We start from the raw sequence: 5,796 nt of genomic DNA on the forward strand, positions 1-5,796 counted from the left end.
TTAAATTATATTAAACCAAACTTCACTACTGTAAATACAAACATAATAAGAATTAAAGTGTTCATGAAAATATTACCATATGAATACCAACAACTGAAATAAATTACTATTATCATTATGGATTAAAACCAGAATAAACCTAATATCTACAGGACCAAAACATAACATACAATAACTTGGAGCTCTAGTGTATAAATGACAAAATAAAGTAATCAACATTTATGACTAAAATTAAATAAACATGAAATACAAAGACCAAATTAAAATACAATAAATTAGATTTAAAGGACAAAACACCAATTAACCAAAATTACATGCTAAATACGTAAACCAACAACCAAAAAAACATAAACTAATGACTAAAAAGGAAACAATGACAAATGTGAAGATCAAATTATAAAATTGGAAACTTTAATTTAGTGACAAAAATTAAATGCATGCAACAATTGAAAACTAAATTAAAAAAAATTAATTGAGGACTAAAATATAATCTGCAAAAACTTGAAAACCAAATGTGCAAACTAAAGAAAACACATACACTAGCATTCAGGACTAAAATCAAACTCGTATGAAATATAAATACCAAATTAAAAAATAGAAAAGACTCGATTCTAGGACTAGAATGAAAATATATGGCAAATGTGTAGTGACCTTAAAGCAATTAATCCTAAAAACTTAATATAAACTTACTTTAGACTAAACCTAACCCTCATTATACCATCTCCCTCAGCCGTTCTATCATGTTTACCCCTCCCCTATCTTTTCATTCTCTACTTCTCATATGTTTAAACTTTAATTTATCTTCTTCAATAAGGGAACCAGAAAGACGATTAAAGGGACTCAACAAGACCCATACACGTTCGCACAACCCAGGTAATTAACAATCTCTCTCAAATTTTAATTTAAATACTAATAGCACACAAAAAAAATGGAAAACACAAGAAATTGACGAAGGATACCTCGAAACAAAGATATGTAGTTCTCTTATTTTTCCGATTTTCAGTAATGGGATTACACTGTCTTTGTTTTAGAGGAAGAAGACCCCCCTGTTTTACAATGAATTCCCCAATCGTTCCTCTTTTTTCTCGAGTTGATTTCTGATTGTGGTTTTTGCTAACTCCCTGTATTTTTTTTTGATCCTTCAGTTGCTGCCCCTCTTTTTGTTCTTCCGATTGTTCATTTTTATTCATTTCATTCCACCGAAAGCCCCTTGTCCTTTTGTTGATTTTCTTTGTGTTTGGTGAAGTTTTGATGGGTTTAGTTGGGATTAGTTGGAATTGACTTGGTGGCTGCTTGAACGTTCAGTGGATGATTACAGGTTCCACGTGAGATGAATATGGCATGATTGGCGGTAGCTCATACGCATGGATAAGAGCAGCAATGAAGCACACATGCATCTCTGGTGGCTAGCGGGTCGATTCTGGATTCGGGTCTTGTAATTTGAGTTTGTAAATTGGGTCTGCAAATGTAAAATAATAAATAATAATAATAATAATAATAATAACAATATAATTAATATTTTTAATATTTTTAAGCCCGGTCAAAAACGGGTGTCTACAGCTGCCCCTCTTTGCGCATTCTTGTGTTAACAAGAATAGGACAAAGACGAAAAAGACAATGAGTTTTTGACCAGTTCCATCTTCGTGCTTTAAAACTTGATGAGGGATTTGCTCCCTCTTCTTTGAACAATCTTCGACCATTGGGTTTGCTCTTTTTTGCTTCAGGGAGTATAAAACTCAAACAATCTTCATAAAACAAGTCTGTTCTCTATTCCTTCAGAGAGTATAGGACTAAATCTTCAACAAATGTGTCCGCTCCCCATTCCTTCAGAGAGTATAGGACTCAATCTTCAATCAAACGTGTCTGCTCCCTATTTCTTCAGAGAGTATATGACTTAAACAACCTTCAACAAACGTGTCCTCTCCCTATTCCTTCAGAAAGTATAGGACTCAATCTTCAACAAATGTGTCTGCTCCCTATTCCTTCAGAGAGTATAAGACTCGAATAATTTTCAACATTCGTGTCTGCTCCCTATTTCTTCAGAGAGTATTAGACTCGAACAATTTTCAATATTCATGTCTGCTCCCTATTGCTTAAGAAAGTATGAGACTTGAACAATCTTCAACAATCGTGTCTGCTCTCTATTTGTTCAGAGAGTATAAGACTCGAACAATCTTCATTTGCTTCACTACTTCCTTGTGAAGACTTAAGTTTGATTTGCTTTGAAGGTCAATCCTGAAAATCAAACATTAGCAGTCATTAATGTATGCTTCAGAACATTATACTCACAAATTCAAAGTTCAAGAAAATTTCTAAAATTCGTCTTCATCGTGAAAACTTGTCCGAGAGCCCTTAGATATGTGAATCCACTTTGGCTAATCGTTGTCATCATTCTTTCGAGATCACAAAACTAGTCATGCTTCAATGTCTTCAATCTTCCACTATCATTAGGAAACCTGTAGACATTTTAAATCATCATGTAATGTTATGATCCTATTCATGCCTAAAATGTATGCAATTATGAAATTCAACGCATTTTCTTCTTCGAATGAACCACATCTCCTTTGATTTCAATGAAACTCGATTTCGTTTAGGGCATAGAGCACTTGACCAGTTCACCCCAGTTGACACTCTCAATATCATAACTTTCGTCTTGACAGGACTTTGACTTCTTTCTTTCTTGAAACCTGCCAGTACCCCTGACCACTCTTCTTGATAAATGACAATCTTTGGGTCCTCCATTAATGGCAGTAATTTTCTATGAACCCCAAGGTTTCTGCTTCTCATAATCATACAAACATACATGTTAAAACCAATGTCAACTTCAGAAGACCTGCATTTTCCAAAACCTTTTGCATAATGATACAAAATGATCTCATGTACCACAAGTTAAGCTATATGTTTTAACTTTTTCAAAATTAGATGTTTGTAAAATAGGAGTTGAAAAGGAAAAATATCTCTTTATTTATGTAAATGCAGAGAATTTTTAGGCAACTACATGGCAAACTCTGAATTGGAAAAAGAACAAAAGGATAGGCGTCTTCACATATCAATAACACAAATGCTTTTGAACTGGCACGCCGTTAGAGTGACTCGAGTGTAGCTTCTGTCAAAAGGATCTCCAAAATTGTGATGACACCTAAGAGTGCAAGCTCTTTCTGAGCCCCCAAATCTTCTATTACTGGACACCATAAACCAGTATTGAATCTCATGTGCATTCAATTTCTCCCTGATTGTTTTCATTGAGACTCATTAGTCTTCAGTCTCACTCCTGATCTTCAACTGTCATTGTCGTTACCCATGTCATAAGCTCTTTCTACTTCCAAAATAATTCAGATCCTCCTCCATGCACGAACTCTGAATTTAAAACTCAAGCCGCCCTTTACTGGTTTTCAACTTGAGATCTCCTTTGGCTTCAAGATGCTTTTCTCGAGTTTTCATCTTGAACCCTCCCTTTTTCTTTTTTTTTCTTTTTTCATTTTTTTAAGCAAAATACTTCTTAACCGCGTCAGAGTTCACTGGATAAGTTAATTCAGACCCATCCATCTCAGTTAAGACTAGAGCTCCTCCGGAAAAGGCTTTCTTGACAACATAAGGTCCTTCCCACTTGGGCATCCATTTCCCTCGAAAATCTTTTTGAGTGGGCAATATCCTCCTGAGCACCATATCTCCTTCGTGTATTTCTCGAGGGCGGACTTTCTTATCATGTGCTCGTATCATCCGCTTTTGGTACATTTGACCGTGACAAATAGCTTTCAATCTCTTTTCTTCAATCAAATTCAATTGGTCATATCTGGCCTGCACCCATTCTGCCTCACTTAGCTTCAACTCTGATAAAACCCGGAGCGAGGGAATCTCTACTTCAATAGGGAGGACAGCTTCCATCCCATAAACTAGAGAAAACGGAGTTGCCCCAGTTGATGTTCGTACAGATGTCCGATAGGCAAACAGAGCAAATGGCAACTTCTCATGCCAATCTTTATAAGTTTCAGTCATCTTTTCTATAAGCCTCTTAATGTTCTTATTAGCCGCCTCCACTGCCCCATTCATCTTTGGGCGATAAACCGTGGAATTATGATGCTTTATTTTGAATTGCTCACATACAGATTTCATCATCTTGTTGTTTAAGTTCAATGCATTGTCGGAGATAATCTTTTCCGGTGAGCCATATCTACAGATGATTTCCTTATTCACGAACTTACATATCGTTGACTGGGTAACACTGGCATAGGAAGCTGCTTCTACCCATTTGGTGAAGTAATCTATTGCTACCAGAATGAAGCGATGGCCATTTGATGCTTTCGGAAAAATTTGCCCAATAACATCCATGCCCCACATAGAAAATGGCCACGGAGCTGTCATCACATGCAACGGATGAGGAGGGGTGTGCATTCTATCCCCATAAATCTGGCATTTGTGACACTTTCGGGCATAATTGATGCAATCAGTCTCCATAGTCGACCAATAATACCCAAATCTCATAATCTGTTTGGCCATTACATGCCCATTAGCATGGGTGCCACATATCCCTTCATGTACTTCTTCAAGGATCATTTTAGCTTCTTTAGTATCCACACACCTTAATAAGACCTGGTCCATGCTTTTCTTATATAGGGTCTCACCATTAAGCATATACCCCGCTGCCATTCTTCTAATGGTCCTTTTGTCATTCTCAGTTGCTTGTTCAGGGTAACTTTGATATCGTATATATTGGGAGATATCATAGTACCAAGGTCTTCCATCCTCTTCTTCTTCAATGTTAAAACAGTGGGCTGGATACTCATAAGCCTTCATCTCAATAGGCATCATATTGGAATGCTCGTTCCTCTTAAAGGTCGCTGCCAAAGTAGCCAAGGCGTCCGCCATTTGATTTTCTTCTCTGGGGAGATAATTAAAAGTCACTTCTTCGAATTCTTCAATAAGTCTCAGAACTAATTTACGATATTCCACCAATTTCGAATCTTTCGTTTCCCATTCTCCTCGGAGCTGGTAAATTACCAAAGCTGAATCCCCATATACCTTCAACATTTTTGCTTTGAGTTCAATAGCTGCTCTAAGACCCATAACACAAGCCTCATATTCAGCCACATTGTTTGTACAATCAAAATTGAGTCGACTGGTAAAAGGATAATGTTCTTCATTTGGTGAGACCAAGACTGCCCCAATCCCATGCCCCAAGGCGTTTGAAGCACCATCAAAGTTCATCTTCCAGTATTTACTGGTGAGCGCAAATGTTTCTTCCTCCGAGATAGCCATTAAATCCTCATCTGGAAAATCGAAGTTCAATGGTTCATATTCCTCTGAAGCCCTACTTGCAATAAATTCTGCTATGGCGCTCCCTTTAACTGCTTTCTGGCTTACATACTGGATGTCAAATTCAGACAACAAGATTTGCCAACGAGCTAATCTCCCAGACAATGCAGGCACACCCATTAGATATTTCAAGGGGTTCAGCTTGGATATGAGCCAAGTAGTATGATACAACATATACTGTCTAAGTCTTCTGGTAGCCCACACTAAAGCGCAACACAGCTTTTCAATTGGTGGGTATATGGCCTCACACTCAGTGAACTTCTTATTGAGATAATAGATAGCCCTCTCCCTCTTCTCAGTTTGATCATGTTGCCCTAACACACAACCCATTGAATTGTCATAAACTGACAAATAAAGAATTAAAGGCTTGCCTGAGATAGGTGGCACTAGGATCGGAGTATTCGAAAGATATCTCTTTACCGCCTCAAAAGCCTCTTGACAATCCTCACTCCATTCTCCTGAATCATTCTTACGAAGAAGGCG

The sequence above is a fragment of the Hibiscus syriacus genome, unplaced genomic scaffold (assembly GCF_006381635.1).
Source record: "Hibiscus syriacus cultivar Baekdansim isolate YM2019G1 unplaced genomic scaffold, ASM638163v2 tig00001644_pilon, whole genome shotgun sequence".
Classification (NCBI taxonomy): domain Eukaryota; kingdom Viridiplantae; phylum Streptophyta; class Magnoliopsida; order Malvales; family Malvaceae; genus Hibiscus; species Hibiscus syriacus.